The 22,648-nt window shown below is 45.7% G+C and overlaps 1 protein-coding gene across 2 annotated transcripts in view; it reads left to right on the forward strand.

Moving 5' to 3' along the window:
• Window positions 1-4,255: 4,255 nt before the first annotated feature.
• The window catches only part of GJC2 (gap junction protein gamma 2), a 140,940-nt gene continuing 122,547 nt past the window's right edge, over window positions 4,256-22,648 (forward strand). The window contains exons 1-2 of one of the 2 annotated variants that reach the window (XM_030549878.1): window positions 4,256-4,339; window positions 4,756-4,898. The gene's annotated coding sequence lies outside the window, so the exon portion shown is untranslated. Of the gene's footprint in view, window positions 4,340-4,755; window positions 4,899-16,054; window positions 16,332-22,648 lie in introns of those variants that run through there. The other variant, XM_030549879.1, reaches the window with a different exon arrangement.

The raw sequence follows: 22,648 nt of genomic DNA on the forward strand, positions 1-22,648 counted from the left end.
ATTTCACTCTTTATATTTAGCAATATCCTTCTGTGGTGGCTTGAAGGTAGGATTCATAAATTGCTCGATCTTTCTAGCAGGTACAGTACACAATGGTTTTGTCTTCTGTGTATGTGTGTTTCTAGGGCACTTATCGCTGACCTGTCTGGGTGCTCTTAAGTGCTGGCCCCTGCTGTCTGGGACTCGGCCGTCACAAGTCAGAACGGTCATGAAGCAAGTACCCCTCCCCATTAAATGTCTGCTGTCGGGCTTCCAGCTTGCCTGCTAGACTCATCACACTGTTTTCTTCTGCCTTCAGAATATTTCCTAGTATTTACTATGGTCTTCAAACCCTTAATAATTAAAACAGATTAGATGAGAACAGTTGTTACTGTGCCTCAGTGAAAAATGGTGTTGGGGACTGACGTACCAAGCAACACCTCTTGATACGGCTTCTCACGAGCATTGACCTACAGTTGGAGTCCTTCTTTATCGTGAGTGACAGCGGAATCAATGTGACTGTACAGTAGCACCCTAACCACCACGTCAGGTGGACTGATCCGCCAATCCAGCCAAGTAACCTGCCAGCTATGGCTAACTTAGCTCACTGGTTTTTACAGAATGTGCACCCAAAGAATAGGCATGCTGACTAGAAGACATCCTGTCTGCTATACAAATGATTCACTTCCAACGTTGCTTTCCCTGTTTGCATTGCTTATTACTCACTGTTTCAAAGTTGTGAAAGAAAGTTAAATGTCTAATATGCTAAAAAATGACATTCCAGTTGTGACACTGGCTGTCAAATCAGGACACGTCTGTCTATTTATGTCTTAGTGGTTAGTTTACTGGAGCATGTACAATTTAAGTCAAAGGTTTTGGTTCTTAACTGAGAATCAAATTTTTAACAGTGGAAGTAAAACTAAATTAAGCTTGCTCACCCCTCTCAACATATCCCAGTTCTGTTGAGCTACCAACACTGCCTAGCAGAAAGGGAAGATTTCTTTTCTTAAGAACAATCAATCCTCTTTCCAAAAGAAAGCGCCTGCCATTCTAATAAATCTTTTAGAAGTGAGTACATTTCTTCTTTAAATAGATGCAGAGTTCAAACTGAATGGGACAAAACATAGAATTGTATTTTAGTGGACAAGAAATCTACCAAAATATTAGTTAGCATCCTGCAGCATATAGATTTTAATGCTGTGGTTTCAACCTTTTTTTTCATTTGAAGACCCCTAAAAAAAATTTGAAGGGAGGTGTGGCCCCCTTTGGAATGCTTAGACATAGTATGCAGTCTTTGCAGGACTGGAGCCTGCATCCTGGATCTTGCACCCAGAACTCAGTGGCGTAGCCAGGTCCTAAGAGCAGGGGGAGCAAACAATAAAAAGACACCCCCCTTGGCTCCTCCTCCGGCTGCTCCGCACCGCTCCCCCCTTGGCTGGCTCCTCTGGCCATGCTGCGCCTCCCCCCATGGCTCCTCTGGCCATGCCTTGCCACCCCCGCGCCTCCCCATGGCTCTTCTGGCTGTGCTGTGGACATGCTGCGCCCCCCCTTCAAGCCTGGGGAGTGGCAATCCCCCTCCCCAGTTCCAGCCCCATGTGTGTGCAGGGAACAGAGGGGGTTACAGCCTGGATCAGGGTTACAGGGCCGAGTTCTACTCAGGGGTTCTGACCCCTCACGGCTGGCCGGGAACGTAGCTCCTGGTGGGTCCGAGTCCCTTGGGCAGAGGGGCAGTTTGGGGGAGTCTCTGTGCTCCAGGCTGAGTGCCGGCCGCCCTGAACTCATCCCCCGCTTGCCTGGCTCAGGCCAGGTGGCAAAAAGCCAGAGGCTCCCACCTAGGCTGACATCCCCACCTGCCTCTGTTTTTCCCCAGGGCCCACCCGCTTCTCCTCATGCACCCTGGAGTGGTGAGAGAGCTGTCAGCTCCATTCACCTGTCTCCTTCCCCCTCCTCGCCCGAGGCCACCCTCATTTCTCCGGCCACACCACCCCCCTAACTCCATAGCTCCTCTGGCTGTGCTACCCCCCTTGCCTGCAGGAGCCCAGGGCCAGCCCGGCAGGCCGAGCTTCAGAGCGGAGCGTGGGCTCTGCCCGCTGTTGCCGTGGTAACCCCTAACTAAGGTGCTGTTTTTGGAAAAGGTGCTGAGGGGAAGCAGCTGCTTCCCCTGCACCCCACTAGCTACCCAACTGCCAGAACTTCACAGGAAGACCCCGTTCCTGTGCAGAGCCCGACGGAAGTCATTGGGTTTTGTTTGGGCATCGAGGTCTTAGTGCGGGATCAGGGCCTCAATGCAGGCAGGATGCCACAAGCTAGGATAACAGATGAGAATAAGGGAGACGGGGAATATGTAAGGAGGAAGGAAAAGGGTTACAATAACATCACACACAGTATGTACTCCTCTCCGGGGTGCTGTTAGATTTTTCTTTTTATTTCATTCCTTGGCAGCAACACCGGATGTGGGTGTTCAGCAGGACATTGACTAGGGAGAGGCAGGTGGCTTGGAAATTGGACTCCATGCTTAAAGGGGAGTAGCATGAATGAAGGCTCAAAAAGTAGGCATGGGAGAAAGAAACCAGTCAGTGGCTGATTGGTGGAGCAGAAGCGGAATGGGAAAGATGGGGGTGGAGGGGAGAGTTATCCACTGATAGTGGCTGTTAATGTGGTGTAGAAGGACCTCGGGGGGTGGGGAGGATGCTATTTGAGACAATTAATGTCATGTTAATGGAGCTGGAATATATATTAACAGGGCTCTGCAGCCCTGTCAGCAGCAATCACTCTGAGCCCATCTGAATGCAGAGAACAGCTCACTACAGGATCTATTAGTCACTTGGCCTATATGATCAAATTACTGCCATTCGCTGCCAGTTTAACCTTCCTAGGGTAACAGGCAGAGCTGATCTCTCCTCAACTGGAAATCCATCTCTGGAATATCCTTGAGAATACTGTCTATCCCCTTCCCTCTATCTCTGTGGTCCAGCATTATGGTCCAGTTTAAACCTCCTTCCATGCAGAGCTTGGAAGAAACTGGAGAAGACTTGGGGACACACGAGACACTCTGCTGTTTGAGGAAATCCACTCTAAATACCAGACTATCCCGAGCTGATCTGGAGTCACTCTGGTGGGGCACTGAGTTCCTTCTACACTCATTGAATTAATGCCCTGTTGAGGACCTTCCAGGAGTCAGCGAATGAGGAGTTCTCTTCTGATTTCACTGGGCCTTAGGTCAGGCCTAATCTGAGGCATTGATCTCTCCATTTGGATGAGGCGTAAACCCAAGGAACCGAGCGCTTGTGTCCACTCAGGATCTCATGGTCTTCCCAGAAGCAGAGATGTTAGCTCTGGTATACCTGAATGCAAAAAACCTTTCCCGCCCTTTCACTGTTGTCAAGTGTGCCTGTGCAACTGTTCCCTACCCCAGAAGCAGTTGCATTTTCAGTGATGGTGTCTGTACATCGTTTGTGAGGCACTTCAGTCCTTTAGCTGCTCTATCAATGTAAAATAATGGGAAAAAATAATATAACTGGGAAATGTCAATTGTGTAAACAATGCATTTTTTCCTCTTGGCAGTGCATGGCATCATAGTACAGAAACTACTAATTGTATGTAGGTAGCTATGTGTGAGACTCCTGTTACCACAGAGTCTGAACACCGGTGATGTATCAGGAGCATACAATAACATAAGCCACAGCTTGGCCACTTTCCCAGCACTCTACAATCTAAATAAAACAATGAATAGACCTAAAAGTGATCAGGTCTGACTACAGTTGGTCTATTGTTAGTTCACTACACTGGAAGTAAAACAAAATGGTATTGTCTGCAAAGGTTGCTCATTCAGTTTCTCACCTTGTATAAGTCTAGGACCTTTGGAAAATCTTTGGGACAAATTCTCTCTCCTCAGAGCTTCTCTAAGCCTGGTGACTTCCATGGATTTGCACCACACTGTGAGTGAAGATGGAATTTACCCATTACGTTTAAGACCATAACAATATATTCCTATGAATCCAGCAGATCCATTCTAAGGGGGAAGCCACGTAATGCTGATTGCACGTTCTGTGAAGAAAAATTCAACCGGTGGCTTTCCTTTACTATGAACATCAGATTTAGGGCTCAGTTCAGTGAGATAATGAAGCATGCACTTAAGAAAGGTACTTCACCACAGCCTGGGTGTCAGCTAGAGCTTTATTGTGTAATGTGATTATTATTATTATTTAGTAACTTATTTATTAACCTATTTATCTATTTTCTCCTCTTCTTCTCTGCTTTTCGCCCTGGTCTCCATTTCTTTCTTCAGTTTACTCTTGACCTTCAGGTACCACTAAAGCAACTGACCCAGTAACAATAATTATGTAGAGTCAGCAGTCAGGTACATCAACACTGTGTTTTTGTGCTTAATGTCAGTTCTGTCTTGCTTATGTACATAATGTGCTTTACCCTGCTAGTACAGAGAGAAGTGAATGAACCTGGTCCACTTGTATTTATTAGAAGCTTAGATACTACAGGGATGGAAGCTGGACAATCCTGATCTAGATAAATCTTTTAGAATACATTATATATATGTAAAAATAGTGGACTGTATTTTTCTGTCCTACTCCTTGGGCTGGAATGTGTTCAGATTTTGATCACAAAAATTCCATAGCGGTTTTTTAAAACTGCTCTCAGTGCACTGCTGTGGTTCCATCCAGGCCTGCAGTAGAAATTTAGAAGCAAATGGCTCATCTTGCATAAAGCTTTTACAGTCCTTTCCAGTACAATGATTATTATTATTACTTTTTTTTTTAGTACCAAGCTGCAAGAAAGCACCCAGCTGTGTGATAATCAGCACAGTAGACCGTGCTTGGCTACTGGCATTTAACTGCAGGAGCACAGTGGAATCATTCCCTAGGACAAAAACTTGCTGCTTATGGTGACCCCGGGATTCTTTGGTAAGAGTCATTATTATTTAACCTAATGTCTGCATAGCTACGGACAACCATTTCTAAAGCATCTACCCTCATAGTATCTATATATGTCTTTGTTCTTATGGTCACAACGTCAAAACAATGCTTCAGAACTAGGTATTCTAAGTTAGAGATTCCCTGGCAGAGACTGTATTAAAGTGCAGCTCAAATGAGAAGCGTTATTTGGTTCTCAAAAGGGTATTCTGCCTCTAGATGTTCAGTGAGCTTTGCTGTGGGCATGTCGACACTGCAGTCACAGCTGTTGTACCACATGGGAGTAGCCATACCCCAGCTAGCTCTGAACTAGCCAGCTTGAATAACAATGGCCGTGCAGCTGCAGCAGCAGGAGCTGTACAACATCTGCCCAGGACCCTGGGTGTGTACTTGCCTGTGCTACCACAGCCTTGCTGCTGCTGTTCAACGTAGCTTACTCAAGTAGGTCTACATGTGCTGCAGTCACACTTTTGATTGCAGGGTAGCCATATTCTGTAATTCTGTCATGTGAATTCAATGTGTCATGTTCACGATGGAGCCCAGTCTAGCAGAGCACTTCAGCATGTGAGTATGTGTCAGTGGGGGGCTGCCAGCTAAGCCATCGCACCAGAATTGAACTGGGGACCTCCAGAGCTAAAAGCATGAGCTGGTAAAACTTGAGCTAAAGAACCTGAAGCATGTTCAAATCTTCTGCAGATCAGGTGCAGGACACCCCTAAAACATTCTCTCCGGTGGGTACATAAGCATGTGGGTCCTCCCATTGACTTCAGTGGGCTACTCACCTGTTCAGAGTGAAGCCCGTGCTTAAGAGCTTTGCTGAACTGGGGCCTAATTCCGCTTTGGCTGGGTTCCCGTCCTGCTTATTTGGGGCCAGATTCGGCAAACGTTACTGATACAGACTTGTACCTTCTCTGCATGTCGCTTTATTGAACTCAAGAGCACTGCTGGTGCAGTGAAGAGCTATGCAACTGGAGAAGGGTTGGCAGAATCTAGCCCTTTGGTGTTTGGTTGAGTGCTACAGCCAGAGATGTAGCATACGGCCAGTATCCAGCACTGATCAGAAAGAAGAGAGGCAGAGAACTTGGGGAATGCTAACAGGGAATCTGATCCAGGTACAAGGTCATGAGGAGGAAGAGGATGCAAATGGAGAGTAGCTTCTGCAGAGTCTAGGGAGTGGGATGGAACGCAGGAGGAAATGAACTCAGCAGTGGGATCCAAGCTAATATGTAGTGACTGTGTGGAATTCACAGCTGCAGATGGCAGTACTTACTCTGACTGTACATGTGCAATGGGCTGGAGACACGTATGGTCCATAACAAGATTCATGTAACAAGATGCATGTTAAAATAAGACCACTGGATCTTGTGCTCACTGGTGTGTCTACCAGGGACAGGAAGGAATTTCTTCTCCATATCTAGCTTGATTATTTAAAATAAAAAGGAGTGGGGGGCTGTGGTATTTCACTGTTCCCTTACCCGTCCTGTACAAAATATTGCTGAAAGCTAAGGACTTGGGTTTGATGATCCAGTCTGGCCCATCCTCTGTTCCTAAATGCATCACTTAACCCAAGAGATCGGTCCAGGCTGAAACCGATACTCCGTAACACAGAACTGGAATCTGAATTTCATGGTTTCAGGGCGAGTTGCACATTTGTCCCCTTTGCGGTGTCTCTGAGTGTGCTCGCTGAGGACTCGTGCCTTTCTCTGTCCCAGGGTGGAATTCCACAGTTCTCTTACCCTTAGCTGAGGCCTCGGCTACAGCAGACGGTGTGTCACAGTGCTTACCCAGCAGGTCGCTGAATATAACGACCAAACGGCCTTTCTCAAACCGAAGTGTTTGTTTTAACCATAGGAACAAAGCGTAGGAGGAAAAAGATTTTAAAATAACAAACAGTCTGTTGTACCTAATGGCTTACCGCCCTCTGATGGTAACCTACACAGGCCTAGTGGCTTCAGACACCCCCGCAAGTCCTGCATGTCAGTCTGTTTTCCCGGAACAGCTCCCTCGGATAAAAAGAGAGTCTCTTTATCCCGCCAGCATTCCCCGTTCTTGTCAGTTCCCAGGCTTTTCCAAAGCAGAGCAGTGGGCTCCGCAGAACCACCCCCATTCCCCGCGGCCTGTCATCAACAGATAGCTGAGGGTTAATGTCTCTGTCACCTATAAAAGGGTTAACAAACAGTAACCTGAAACACCTGACCAGAGGACCAATCAGAAAACAAGATTTTTCAAATGTCAAGGGAGGGAAGTTTTGGGTGGTGTTCTTTGTCTTGGTTTGGTGGCCCTCTCGGCTCTGAGAGTGATCTCTCTATCTCCAGACTTTCTAATCTTCTGTTTCCAAGTTGTAAGTACAAGGATAGTAAGACAATAGGTTTATATTTTTTTTTTTGTATTTACATGTGTGTAGTTGCTGGAATGTTTTAAATTGTATTCTTTTTTGATAAGGCTGTTTATTCATTTTTTTCCTTTAAGTAATTGACCCTGTATATTGTCACCTTAATACAGAGACTATTTTTAATGTTTTTTTCTTTCTTTTTTATATAAAGCTTTCTTTTTAAGACCTGTTGGAGTTTTTCTTTAGTGGGGACTCCAGGGAATTGAGTCTGCAGCTCACCAGGGGATTGGTGGGAGGAAGAAGTCGGGGGAAAAATCTCTTTGTGTTAGATTTACTAAGCCTGACTTTGCATACCCTCTGGGTGAGGGAGAGAGATTAGATCTCTCAGTACTGGTGTTTCAAGGACTTGGAGCAGGGAATACCCTAGAGTGCCCAGGGTGGGGAAATCTGGGAGGAGGTAAAGAGGGGGAAGGGAAGTGGGTTATTTCCCTTTGTAGTGAAACTCAGGGCATCTGAGTCTTGGGGTCCCCCAGGGAAGGTTTTGGGAAGACCAGAGTGAGCTAGACATTGAAATTTCTGGCTGGTGGCAGCGATATCAGATCCAAGCTGGTAATTAAGGTTGGAGGTTTCATGCTAACTTCTCATGTTCTGAACTCTAAGGTTCAGATCTGAGTAGGAGAGTTATGATACGGCCTGCTGCTTCTAACAAGCTCCAGCTCTTCATCCACGTTTCCAGCTGGTGAGACAGTTGGGCTGCTCGACCTGTGAGTGTAAACAACAGAGCACAGCCCCATCTGCTCCTTACACGACTCTGATGTCTAGATGGTCTGGCAGTTCTAAATTGGGTGGAAAATGAGCCCTGCACAGAGTGGTCTCTTTCCACCAGGACGGTTTCTCCCTTCTGATTCTGACCTACGTTGCTGTGTCCTAGATAGCCCCTAGAAGCAGGATTCTGCTCCCCGCTCCTTGAGGAGTGTGGTCTCTTACCTCAAGACACATAGCTCGCCCCGCGTACAGGCTAAGTTAACACTCAGTCCTTCAGGGTTTGGCCCCTTTAAAAGAGCCCTGCTGGAGTTTTCTGGAACTCTTGTGATGTGGTTGGGAGGCCAGGAGGTGAAAAGCAAGTTGTTTGGCTGGGGTAGTGAGCAGGCTCCCTGCTGAGGATGGCAGCGCTTGGAGAGCATTTGGGGAATCAACTGTAAACAAGAATGTTAGTTTATGTGTGTGTTGGGGGGGGGGTGGAGGAAGCCTGGGGCTCATGTAACTTTCCTCCTGTCCTCTGCTGTAAAGACACGCAGGGTTCTAATGAGTGACTTTCCTTGCAACTGTGATTTTGATATTTTTTTTAAACCAGAATTTAAAATAGCCTCATTCTGCTTTGCTAATTAACGGCTTCCCTGGTGCCTGAAGTACTTTGTGCATGGGCCAAAGTGCACCTCTAGTGCTCCCTTCATACTCATCCGGCAATACAGCCCACTAGCGCTGTCCCCAGTACAGTGCCAGACCCGTGTGCTACAGACACAATTATACCATGTAAATCACAGAGAGAGACGTAGCTGACTCAGCTGGGAGAAGAACCTTGGTCCTTTGGCTCCAAACCTCAGGCTTCTGGTATTTGTGCTAAAGGAGACCTGCTCTGGCTAGCTGCAGAGAGATGTCCCTTATCTTCTCTTCACCAACGCCTAGAGGGCAACATCGAGCACACTGCATGTCCCCTTTGGAATGGTACGTCCCTGTGGAATGGTGATACTTCCAAGAGCCTCCACCATGTTCTATTGCCCAGGCCCAGTATCGGCAGCAAGGCCCAGTGGTGAAAGGGTTAGTTGTACTTGAAAATAGTCATGTGTCTTCAGTGGAGCATGCTGGAATTGTTCCATGCCACTCCTATTAACATCAGTGGTGACCGAGTGGCTAAATCCTTGCACATTAATTCCCAAAGACTTAGATACATGGCCTGTATGAAGAATACAAAATGATTATTCAAACATTTGTACAGGTACAGGGAATGCAGGTTTTGAAGCTCTCCTCCAGAGCAGCTTCAGCTGCCTTAACTACTGATGGAGAAGCCCCTTTAGAGGAAGGGTCTATTCCTCCCCCAAGGGCGGTGCTGACAAGCAATGCCATCCAGCTGCTTTTGAAAAGCTATGCATGAGACTTGTGGAGAGATGCCAGGAGCCCTTAGAGTGCATGTCTGCACAGGCAGCTGGCAGAGCAGCACTTTGGGTCCTTCGTCAATGTGGTGTGAATACCCAGGCAATGCCGATGGGTTCCGTAAAGCTCAGCTTGTGTCTTAATTTCACATCTCAGTGCACTGATGTAAACTGCTCCCACGAAGGAGGGATACAATGAGCCGGGAATTGGTCAGAGCTAGCTTGGAGAAAGTAATATGAGATGGTGCAAGGCATCCTTCTCTCTGCTCTCTTTCTTCCAATCCCCTCATGCTCTTGTTTGCTGCATCATTTTGTTTCTTATTTAAGTGAGGTCGGAACGGCTTCTCCTGGGCTCTGTGGTAGAAGAGTGAGAAAGTGGCTTATGTCATTGTCTGTATGATATTTTCGTTTGTATTGACTTTGCTAGTGCTTTTTCTGAAGCCTGTTGTAAAACTAGGCAAATATTTAGATGAGTTGATGTACCTCCTGGAAGACCTCTGCGAACCTCCAGGAATATGTGTACCCCGGGTTGACAACCACTGATTTAAAGTACTTATCGGGCCCTCATCACTGTGGTACCTGAGCACCTCGCAATCTTGAGAGTCTTTTATCCTCAACACCCCTGTGACACAGGGAGGGATATTATACAGATGGGGAACTGAGGCACAGACAGACCATAGCTGAGTCCCCACTGCGTTAATGGCTTCCGCTTCAGTGGCATTTAAGCTCCAACCAACAGCTCCTGAGAGCCACCTCTGTTGAGTTCAAATCTCATTTGACTGGAGCTAAAGACTTTTGTGTGTGGACTGGAGTTGGGTTACGGTTAACACTTGACTTATACCTCAAGCTAACTGTGCTGTGAAGACCCACCCCAAGGGCTAGTCTACCCTTGAAATGCCATTGTGCAGAGCTGTGCTGCTGGCTACACTGAAGCACTGCTCTACCTTTGCCAATGGGAGGGATTCTCCCACTTGCGTAGGTAATCTGCCTCCCTGAGAAGCGGTAGCTAGGTCAATAGAAGAACTCTTCCGTCAACCTAGTGCTGTCTATATAGAGACTTAGGTCAGCTTAACTACACCACTCGGGGTGTGGATTTTTCACACCCCTGACTGACGTAGTTAAACCGACCTAATTTTATAGCGTAGACCAGGTCCAAGTGATCTGCCCCAGGTCAGAGGAAGCCTATGACAGAGCAGGGAATCTTGGTTCTCTAGCCCTAGTGCCCTAAACACTGGACAGTCCTTCCTGTTTATGAGAGACGGAAAACAAAGAGTGGAAACAAACGGTCCATCCTCAGCATGGCAAGAGGATCCATAAGAGTTCTGGTGTTTTGGTTTATTAATGAGCTGGAAAGGCGAAGGTCAACAGCGAGGTGGCAAATATTGCAAATGGATCCAATGTTATTTAGACCAGAGATGGCTGTGAGGGATTTAACAAAACTAGGAGAGTGGCTAGCAGTTGAATCGACAAATGCCTTGGGAATACCTAGTGGAAAGAACAGCTTGAACGGCTCCATGGAATTGAGTTCAAAATGAACTGCAACCAAATCAGGGAATAAGATCTTTGCCGTGACATCACTGTGGAGGGTTCTATTAGTATTTATTAATTACTTTATTATTTGTATTGCCATAGTGTGCAGATTTTCCAGTCATAGACCAGGATCCCACTCTGCTTAACCTTTATTCAAGGTGCATCAGTGGTTAAGAAAGCAAGCAAATATGGGGCTGTATAAAGAATAGGATAGAAAATAATACTGGTAGTATAATAATGCCATTATTGTAAACTCTCTGTGGGGCAGAGACCCAGCTTTTTGTTCTGCGTTTGTACAGTGCCTAGCGCAATGTGTGGGGTGGGGGGGTCTGATCCTTGACTAAGGCTCCTAGGTACTATGGTAATACAAATAAGTAATAAGAATAATTTGGAGACTTCAGTAAGATTAGGCATCAGGCGAGGTATTTCCAGCAAAGATAAGGAGGTGTTAGTACCGTTATATAAGCCAAGCCCCCAGCTTTAGGGGGAGAGATAGATAGCTCAGTGGTTTGAGCACTGGCCTGCTAAACCCTGGGTTGTGAGTTCAGTCCCTGAGGGGGCCATTTGGGGAACTGGGGGAAAAAGCTGGGAATTGGTCCTGCTTTGAGCAGGGGGTTGAACTAGATGACCTCCTAAGGTCCCTTCCAACCCTAGTATTCTATGATTCTATAAGGCACTGGTGAGACCTCATCTGGAATACTGTGTGCCGTTCTGGTCTCCTATGTTTAAGAAGGATGAATTCAAACTGGAACAGTTCAGAGACAGGCTACTAGGATGATCCGAGGAATGGAAAACCTGTCCTATGAAAGGAGACTCAAAGAGCTTGGCTTGTTTAGCCTAGCCAAAAGAAGGTTGAGGGGGGATATGCTTGCTCTTTATAAATATATCAGATGGATTAATATTAGGGAGGGAGAGGAATTATTTAAACTTAGTACCAATGTGGAAACAAGAACAAATGGGTATAAACTGGACACTAGGAAGTTTAGACTCAAAATTAGACAAAGGTTTCTAACCATTAAAGGAGTGAAGTTCTGGAGCAGCCTTCCAAGGGAGTAGTGGGGGCAAAGGACATATCAAGCTTAGTCTTAAAGCCAGATAAGTTTATGGAAAGGATGGTTTTATAGGATAGCCTAATTTTGGCAATTGATCTTTGATTATCAGCTGGTAAGTATGCCCAGTGGTCTGTGATGGGATGTTATATGGGATGGATCTGAGTTACTGCAGAGAATTCTTTCCTGGGTGCTGGCTGGTGAGTCTTGCCCACATACTCAGGGTTTAGCTGATCGCCATATTTGGGGTCGGGAGGGAATTTTCTTCCGGGGCAGATTGGCAGAGGCCCTGGAGGTTTTTTGCCTTCCTCTGCAGCGTGGGGCGTGGGTCACTTGCTGGAGGATTCTCTGCAGCTTGAAGTCTTCAAACCACAATTTGAAGGCTTCAGTAACTCAGACATAGGTTAGGGGTTTGTTATAGAAGTGGATGAGTAGGATTCTGTGGCCTGCTTTGTGCAGGAGGTCAGACTAGATGATCATAATGGTCCCTTCTGATCTTAAAGTCTATGAATCTATTAGTTAGGATTGTGTAAAGTTTGCAATTAAGGCAGAACTAAAAATCTCTCACCTTCCCACTTGGGGTGGACTTGATTGAATTTCATCTCCAAATCTCTTGCAACAGCTTGTCTCCATAGGCCCATTGAGTCTTCAGTATAATTGTTTTCAATGTCATAGTTACTAAGATTTGCAGAGGAAATGTGCTCATAACGTTATTAGCTTGGCTTAGCTGAGCCACATTGCACTTAATACTCTATAGATAGGACTCTACCAAATTCATGGCCATGAAAAACGCTATCACGGACTGTGAAATCTGGTCTCCCCTGTGAAATCTGGTCTTTTATGTATTTTATGGTTAAAAGGATGCAAAAGTACACAGCATTTCTCAAACTAGGGGTCATGACCCAAAAGAATGTCTCAGGGCTATTGTAGGGGATCATGGTATTGCCACCTTTACTTCTGTGCTGGCAGCAGCGCTGCCTTTAGAGCTGGGCACCTGGCCAGCAGCCACCGCTCAACTCTGAAGGCAGTGCAGAAGTAAGGGTGGCAATACCGTGACCCCCTTACAATAGCCCTGCAACCCCCTTTTGGGTCAGGACCCCCTGCTGGAGAAACGTTGCATCTTAAGGGCTTTACCTGTTTGTATTTTGTTGTTTTCAAATACATATTCATGTTTTGTTACAAAACTGTGAAAATTAAGGTTTAAATATCTGAAACTGTGAAATATAAGATTTTTTAAAAGCTATGGACATGAAATTTACAAAAATGGACCATGAATTTGGTAGGGCCCTATCTATAGATCTAAAGCAGCATAGCCAATATTTACATAAACACTTCTCTAGGAAAAGTGTGGTTCTGGTTTTGTTTTAATCAGTGAATATCACTTTTTTCCCCAATTATATTTAATGTCATGGTGGGAATACATAGACTTTGTGGCTCACTTGGTAAATTTTAACTAAAATATTGCAATAATGTTATTTTAAGATGTGTTGTCCCCCTAACTAGTCCGCTGAAATACTAAACATGTACAATGTGAGTGAAGTAATGTTATGAAAACATTAGCTGTTACATTTCCTGCCTTCTAAATTTGAAAACTAGTATTGCCTCAACGTATTTTTTTCCATTTAAAATAATATATGTAGCTATGCAAATATACTCAAGCACGTCCTGCAAAACTTTTGAAGAGATTATCAGCAAGGCAAATTGAAAGTGAAAAATATGATGACATGGTCTATGCAAGTGATGCTATGTAAGAGTATGGCTACACTTATTGGGATCAATGCTGCGGCAATCAATGCACCGGGGGTCGATTTAGTGGGTCTAGTGAAGACCTGCTAATTCGACCACAGATCGCTCTCACATGGACTCCGGTACTCTACCGGAACGAGAAGCATAAGGTGAGTCGATGGGAGAGTTTCTCCCATCAACCCAGCGCAGTGTAGACATCGCAGTAAGTTGACTTAAGCTACGTTAACTCCAACTACATTCACATAAACTGGAGCTGTGTAACTTGGCTCGGATTACCCCCGGTAGTGTAGACCTGCCATAGGTAAACTCTGAAAGGTAAGATGGGAATGATATTGCACAACTGTTTTTTCCTTTTGGTACAAAATGATATGAAAAAAGTAATAGTAAGAAACATTATTACATTGTGCAGCATAGGTGATATTACCACCTTACCCCAAATAAACCACACTAACACCTGCCAAACGCAGAACATAGCAACTAGCCATTTCCTTATGGCAGCATCATATGGAAAGAGAGCCAATCTTACCTACATAATTCAGCAACGAGGATGTAATTCTCTATTCAATTGCCTAGGTTGGCTTTACAAATCCAATAGGCACGTTTTCTCTATATATTAGGATAATTTCTTTAGAACTCTGTTAGTTTAATTTCTATTCAGCTTTACAGGATTGTCTTCCAGAAAGGCTTGAATCACTGGATACGCTTGAACTGTTCTTCCTTATTTTCAGAATAAACTGTTTTAAAAGGTCTTTTAGAAAGACAAGGTGGGTGAGGTAGTATCTTTTACAGGATCATCTTCTGTTGGTGAGGGCTGGTCTTCGCTACGGGTGGGGGAGATCGATCTAAGATACACAACTTCAGCTATGTGAATAGTGTAGCTGAAGTCAAAGTATCTTAGATCGAGTTACCTACAGTCTTCCCGGTGCAGGATTGACATCCGTGGCTCCCCATGTCGACTCCGCTGCCACCTTTCGCATTGGTGGAGTTCCGGAGTCGACAGGAGCACGTTTGGGGATCGATATATCGCGTCTAGATGAGACGCAATATATCGATCTCCGAGAAATCGATTGCTACCCGCTGATACTGCCGGTAGTGAAGACGTACCATAAGAGACAAGCTTTTGAGTTTACTCAGAGCAGTTCTTCAGGGTTGGGAAAGGTACTCGGTATCACAGCAAAATGCAAGGTGGAACAGATTGGTTATCATAAGGAGTTAACATGTTGCAAGGGATGGGGTGTGGGCTAGACTAGATGACCCTTGTGGTCCCTTCTAACCCTAAGATTCTGTGATTCTAAAAGATCATTCAAGGTAAAGAGGGCAGGTAACACCTCTGCAGTCCCAGGTCAAAGGAGAATTAGTGAGTGATAGACTCTTGCTATGTGCCATAAATCCAGTGTCTTTATTGAGTGCATGATTTTTAGTGACTAGCTAAATTACCAATTTAGCTTTCAGGCTCATCTTCTGAACGTGTTGTGCAGGTTTCCTGCAAGGACTGAGAGGTCAGATGTGGAGCGATCGCTTTGTGAAAAGTATCAGAGGGGTAGTCATGTTAGTCTGGATCTGTAAAAGCAACAAAGGGTCCTGTGGCACCTTATAGACTAACAGATGTGTTAGTCTATAAGGTGCCACAGAACTCTTTGTGAAAAGTGTTCACCCATGGGTGATAGGGTGTTTTTGTCTTTTTATCATTTTTCAGTGTGAGCTCATTAGAGATCATAGTGGTTGCTTCATTTCACCCACATAGTTGTTATTGGGGCATTTAGCACACTGGATGCGGTAGCCCATACATTGCGATAGGTGTACGTAGGGCCCCTGGATCTTGAAAGATGTGTTGTGGGGGGTATTGATCATCATAGCAGTGGAGATATATCTGCAGATTTTGCATCTGTTATGCCAGAGTTGCTTCGAGTTGGTGGGTCCTTGTCTATGGGGTCTGGTAATGCATATTCTCTGTTCAGGAAAATATAACCTCCAAATAGCTGTGCTGATATAAGCATTTATAAGGTCAGGGGTCAGACGTAGAGAATTTGGGAAGGAAAAATGCACATGCTTTTAGGCTGGTGTTTCTCGGGGTAAATCCAGTGCTTAAGCATGTTGGGTTGTCTCCTTGTTTCACATATATTTGGGCAGCCTTCTGCCAAAACAAGTCCGGTAACATAAAGCAGACCCTCGAGTCTGCCTGAGATGTGTGTTCTGTGCACTCACCCAGCAGCGTCTCTGCATTTTTGCTCAGCCAGAGAGAACAGGCAGGGCCCACCCCCTGCCCCTGACGTCTGGGATGTATTAGTGAGTACATGGCTGGAGCCCAGAGCTGGGTAAGCCGAGGAACTCTGCACAGAGTGAACAGCCTGAACAAACCCTCCTCTTCTCTGAGCTCTTTACTGTTGCAATCTTTATACAGTAGCCATAGCTGGGTGCTTTGCTCCTGTCAGGCACCAGCTTTGACCCATGACTTTGTTCCTCTCCTGTGAAGAGCCAGGAAAATACAGTCGTGGGGCTAGGTGGGATTCTTTTCAGTCCCTTCCACGGTTTTGTGAGTGTGTGTGGCCTTTTGTGATGCTGTCTGAGCAGAGGATGGTCCATCACTGCTGGTAGCAAAAGGAACGGGCCATGAGGGGTGAGTAGCTGCGGGCAGTTTCGCCTGATGTACAGGGATCTGGCTTGGTGAGTGTGGGAGGCAGTGACTGCCCCAGAATGGTCTCAGTGGTATATGTGACTCTGAAGAGCAGTCTGTGAGTGTGCAGTATGTGGTGTGGCTTGGTATTTTGTCTGTGTGTCTGTGTGAGCACACGAGTGCAAAGTGTAGGTATCTCTTGGGGTTTGTGTGCATGCATAATATGTGTGTGTAGCTTCTGTGCAGTGTATGTGGGTCAATTTTGTGTGTGTGTGTACGTACTGGAAGAGCAGTCTGAGGTTTGTGCAGCATGTGTGTGACAATGTAATGTCTGGGCATAGAGTGTCTCTGTGTGTGGGAGACAGATAAGAGAATGCATGTGTCTCTCAAGGTTTTGCATTATGTGTAGATAATCTATGGACTGTGTATGTTGTGCTGGAAATTAATGTGAAAGACATGCAAGAGCAGGGAGCAGTATTATTGCAAATACAGTTTCTGTTTGGCTTCTGTGGGACCTGGGATGTGGGAACTGAAGAAGCAATACAGTCTAATCTAACAAGCATTTTTCACCAGAAAACTTTAAAACACACTGTGGACATAAATCTACTTGCATAGCATCCCTCTGAGGTGTGTTAGTATGACTGCCCTCAGATGGGTAAACTGAGGCACAGCAGTTGAGTCTGGTGTTTAAAGTCACGCAGCATGTCTCTATGGCAGAGCTGGTCCCAGGCCATTATTCTAAAAATAGGCTCTCTGATTTGAGTGTGTCTTTAATTAAAGTTTTTAAAAATGGGTGGAATAATGCAGTAGCAATTCAAAGGTGATTTGGAGCAGGGTTGGAGGGGGGCAGGGTGTGTTGTATGAAAGCTGGTAACCTTTAGGCAGAAGCTGTCATTTTTCTATTGAGCTGGGGAAGGACAGAGGAGAAGGAAAGGAAGAAAATCTGTGCCTAACTTGATGATCTGATGCTCATCTTTATGTTGCATCTTCAATGTGGATTCCATCATGTTGCTGCGTTTAGGATGAGCACTAATTTATCCAGAGGGCTGTTTGCACAGAGCAGGGAGCGGTGCCCTGACAGGGTGTCGCAGCAGAGGGGGACAGAGCCACTCTGTGTTAATGTGGGTGACAGTAGCAGGCACAGCACCAAGGAAGCTGCTTGAGCGTAAAGCTTGGGTCCTCCAGCAAAGGCAGATAGTGCTGAAGTGGAACTGTCTGTGTCGTTAGGGTGATGGGCTACTAGCTGGAGGCCTTTAAATTACAGGCTGGCGAAGAGCCAGTGGCACCATGTGGGCAACGAAGACCCCAGGTTAAACTGATGAGAAGTTGCATGGAGACATTTGAGGGGGCAAGGAAGGGGTCCAGGGTTAACTCAAACTTTTAAATGTAGATTCATAGGGTCGAAATAGTGAGGGAGGCTTAATCCCAATAACAGTCTGTGCCTAAGCACGGTCTCTTCTTGCTCTGGATGCTGTACGCTCAGAATGCGACAGTGTAGCGGACAGTCGAACTGAAGACGAGACGCTGCTGTTTAGTGTAACAAATAGAAATTTAAGGGGCAACTCAATTACAGTCTATAACTATATATGTGGGGAACAAATATTTAGTACCGGGCTCTTTCATCTAGCAGAGAAAGGTCCAATGTGAGCCAATGGCTGGAAGAGGAAGCTAAACATGTTCACACTGGAAATAAGGCGTAAATTTTTAACAGTGAGGGTAATTAACCAGAGGAACAATTTACCAAATGTCATGGTGGATTCTGCATTGCTGGTCATTTTAAAATCAAGATTGGGTGTTTTTCTAAAAGAGCTGCTTTGGCAATTACTTTGGGGGAAGTTCTCTGGCCTGTGCTAGACAGGAGGTCAGACTAGATCAGTGGTTTTCAAACTGGGGTACACGGATTCCTAGTGGTAAGCAAGCTCTTGTCACGGGGTACACGAGAAAAATCCTGTAATGGTGGACAATGCACTTTATTTAGTAAGACTTGGTAATCTAATCATAGGTATATTATGACCCTATCTCATACAGGGGTACGAGGTGGCCTACATTATTTGGAAAGATGTAGGCAGCCTAAAGAGTCTGAAAACCACTAGACTAGATGATCACAATGGACCCTTCTGGCCTTGGAATCTATGCATCTAGGACAAGTGGGCTGAACAAACGGAGGAAGGGTGACCTGACAGAGTCCTCTTAACTACTGGAGTGATATACGGGTCATTTAAATCTGTTGCACCTTTGGGGGGTGTAAGGAGGAGTATTTAAAATGTCCTTGATCTGAGCATGACAGGCTGCAGTGCCATGGAAATGGCTGATCCTCCTGCCCCTTTCTGTGAGATCCAGGGAGAGATCAGTGAATGGAGGATACCCTCTGCCTGTGGCCCTTGGGGCTTAATGGGGGTTGATAAACCCATTGTACAAATTGAGTAACTGAGACTGAGGACCCGATTCTCCCTTGTACTCTGTCTCTTTGCTCTGTCATTGTAATGAGGCCATAAAGGCGGGGAAGAGGCTCCCAGATAATACCTATTGCTCCATCTGTTGGTGTAGGGCTTCTGGGACAGATCTACACTAGTCTGGCCTCTCTCCCAGTTCCCCTGGTGAAGGGACTGAGCTGGGGAAGAGAAGGGACATGTGGAAGCAAAATCTTTTCCAGTCTAGTGTAAAGTAGATAATCCCTAGAAAGCCATTGCAGCTGGAGCATAAGCTAGAGCAGCCCTAAGGCTGCCTTTTGGGTAGGTCCATGGCTGTCCTGAGAGTGATATCTGTGCCAAGTGCAGGCACAGAGCAACAGAGAATCAGATCCAAAGAGATTAGGTCTCAGCCAAGGTCAATGAGGGGGTCATTTGACCCTGCTTTCTTGTTCCCCCATCTGTATAATGGGAAGAACTGAATAGCGCTACCTGAAATTTTCTGACAAAAAATGGATTTTCAACCTAAACCAAAATTGCCTTGGAATGTTTTTCACTTTAGTTTATTTTTGAAAAAAATGGGAAAAATTTGACCGATGTATTTTATTGAAAAACAAACCATATTCATTTTTTTTTTTACCAAAAATAGTTTTCAAAAAACAAAAAATGTTTAGGTTTCAGTTTCTGTTAAAAACTGGAAAACGTATCCTGGGGAAATCTGGTAAAACAATTCTTAAAATAATTTCCCTGAACTATAACAGACTTTTTTTTTTCCAACCAGCTCTACTGATGATCCCCACCTCTGTAAAGCACTTGGGGCCCTACAGATGAAAAGCACTTGAGACAGGAGCTGGCACCAAGGGGCTCTGATTTGAGCTGGGCCCCCGAGGTGCTAGTGTTGTACCAATAGGAAATGTTGTTACTCTTTGTGAGTTAGTTCACACAGTGTGGTAGTGCTTTCCAGACAGCGAAGCAGGGACAGCCCCACAGTGAGGAGCTCGTGGTATAAGGCAGAGGGTACGGGAAGGAGAAGCGAGATGGTTATTTTAAAAGTTAGGTTCGCTGGAGGCAACACAGGACAAATGGGCCTGGAAGAGGGTGTGGGGTGTAGGCAGGGTACAGGCTCTGTGCCTGAGCGCGGTGAGCTTGTCCCGTGCACAGGAGACTGCAGAGGCAGTTGTGGGAGAAGATGACAAGCGAGTTGACAAAGATGAGAACGCGGGTGGTGCAGAGGGGGTGGAGCGTTAGGGGATATGGCTCAGAGGCGGTGTGGGCTTGTGATTAAAGGATAAGGGATGGACAGACCTGTAAGGGTGGGGTGACCAGAAGCTTAAATTTGCTGGGCTAACAGATGGGGAGCCAGTGGAAGGACTGGAAGTGGGGAAAGAGCTGGGGAGATGACCTTAGTGGCTGTATTTGGTATGGGTTGAAGGAAGCAATGTCTGTGTGTGTGCGTTGGGAGGCCGGAGAGGAGGCTGTTGTGGTGGTTGAGGGGGGCTCTCGTGTGGGCCTGTTTGAGAGGTGTGGCTGTGAGGCTGGAAAGGAACAGAACTGGTCTAAGAGCTCTGGACAGGGCAGGAGTTACCCTGTATTCAGAGCACTGGACTGTGCCTCCCACCAGGATGTGTCCCAGCTTGGCCGGGATGCCGACTGGTGTCCCTCTGCCAGGGTGAGGAGGCAGCTCTCTGTAACCACAAGGGCTGCGTCCCTGCAGTGCTTTTCACAGGCTGGCTGGGCATGGGAATGTGGTAGAGTTCGATGGCGAACGCAGGAGCCAGCTTAGATCATTCCCCTCTTGCGGACTCAGCTTTGACCTTATGCACAGTGGTACGAATGATTTCCTCCTCCCACCTCACTGGCCCATAGTAAATGATCCGTAACCCAGGCAGAGCCAGCAGCAACCAGGGCCAGGTTCAATATCTAGGGGCTCCTTTCCATCGATCCAACACAGAACTGGCTTGAGCCCCCACCCAATAACCTAGGAAATTTACACATCACCTCGGGCGCCTCTGAGAGGAATACTGCCCCACTCGCCAGCACAGAGTCTTAGTGTAGAAAGAAACTTTTAATAAAAGGAGGGAAGTAACTTGGCATTAATCTGGGAAAACATGATTCATAAAGATAAACCATGAGTAAAAGACTCACCCCAAGTAGGTTGAGCTGTGCCCTTTTCCCCTCAGGTTCTTAAGTTCAGCAATCCAAAAGTCCCCTTCACATGCCCACCCCTTCTGTGCTCCCCACTCATGTTGTACCAATTATATTAGACCAGTAAAAACCAGCAGGATCTTATTAAAGGGGACAAGACAAAGATGCCACATTTATTATGATAACAATTTATGACTAATAACTAATATCTTAATTCTTATACACACACATTATACCTATTACCTATACACACACACACATTCACATTATACCTAATACCTATACACACACACATACACACATTCACACACACACACCCACACTCATCAGGTGTTCTGCAGCTGCTGCATAGTTACCAGTCCTGAAGATAGCTTAAGTTCATGGCTTGATTTTGCAGCTTGGGTTCGTAGCTTGTGGCAGCTAACTGGCCAGGAAAGCTAGGCACAAGGCTGAGCTGGATCTCTGTTGGGCAGGCACCGATGTTCTTCCATGCTGGCAGCAGAATGATACCCAGAGTCTCTCATCTCACCCTTCTTTTTTATAGGCTTTTAGTTTGGATTCAAAGTCTATAGGTCTTGCTGTGTCACGCTGCCTCTAGGTTTAGATTGATCACCCATCAATTGCAGGCGTGACTTTCAGCCTTGGACCTGGCTTTGATCTTCCTTCTGTTGTTCTGTTGTCCTTTTCTTTTTAGGGTGGATGCTTCTTACTTTGTTTAGGGCTGTTGTCTAGGTCTTCAGCCGTTGGTATTTGAACTTTATCTCATCAGGACAGGCTGGGGCTGGAGGCTGATTCCATCATTCATACATACCTCATTCACACATCTAAACTAAACTAATAAGATTACAGCAGGGTTTGCAAAAATGAAGGTTGGAGGAAGCTTTTACAAAATGGAGTGAGTGTTTTAAAATGGGGTTTGAATTACAATATGGAACAGAAGTTACAGTGTAGGCAAGTGTAGTGAATGGTGAACAGAAGTTACATTAATAAAGTGAACAATTAAAAACAATTTCATTTATCAGTTCTACACTCACACTTGCTGTCCTTGGTCAGTGCAGACCCTGGTTGAAATGGGCCACCCTCATTACCACTACAAAAGTGATTTTTCCTCCCTTGGTATTCTACTGTTAATTGAATTGTCTCGTTAGCAGTGACCCCCCCCACACTTGGTAAGGCAACTCCCATCTTTTCCTGTACTGTATATATATATTCCTGCTACTGTATTTTCCACAACATGCATCTGAGGAAGTGCCTTTTAGCCCATGGCTACCCCTCTGAAAAGGTGGGGGGTAAAGGTGTGGGGGGGTCTGCTGGCCACTCCTCACCAGCTGCCTGCTTGCAGCTCCCACTGGGCAGTCTCTTACTGACTTTAGCTCTGTGCAGGCTGGGCAGAAGCACCATCTTGCCACAAGTGATTTGAGTTCTGTGATTTCCATTTTGAGCAGAAACAGAGTCTCACCACAACTGGTTTTGGCTCTGACTGGGCATGGAACATAACAAAGAGGTTCCTAATGAGCCTATTTAGCTCTATTCTTTGAACAGTTTGGGGAACAGGTTAAAGTAGCCTATTTCCTGGCTGGTATTCCTGCCCCCAGCCATTATGTTTTCAAAGGGCTCAGACATTCGAGCTCTTGTTCTACCAAGGTTCTTTACACTGAAAGTGACTCCCTCCTTTGAGACAGTCCTTCTTTTCTGTATTCTCACAGTAATTACAAACATTGGTAACCATAATTTCACTACCCTCCTAATTTGCAACCCAATACCAGC

Source organism: Gopherus evgoodei, chromosome 2 (assembly GCF_007399415.2).
Source record: "Gopherus evgoodei ecotype Sinaloan lineage chromosome 2, rGopEvg1_v1.p, whole genome shotgun sequence".
NCBI lineage: Eukaryota > Metazoa > Chordata > Testudines > Testudinidae > Gopherus > Gopherus evgoodei.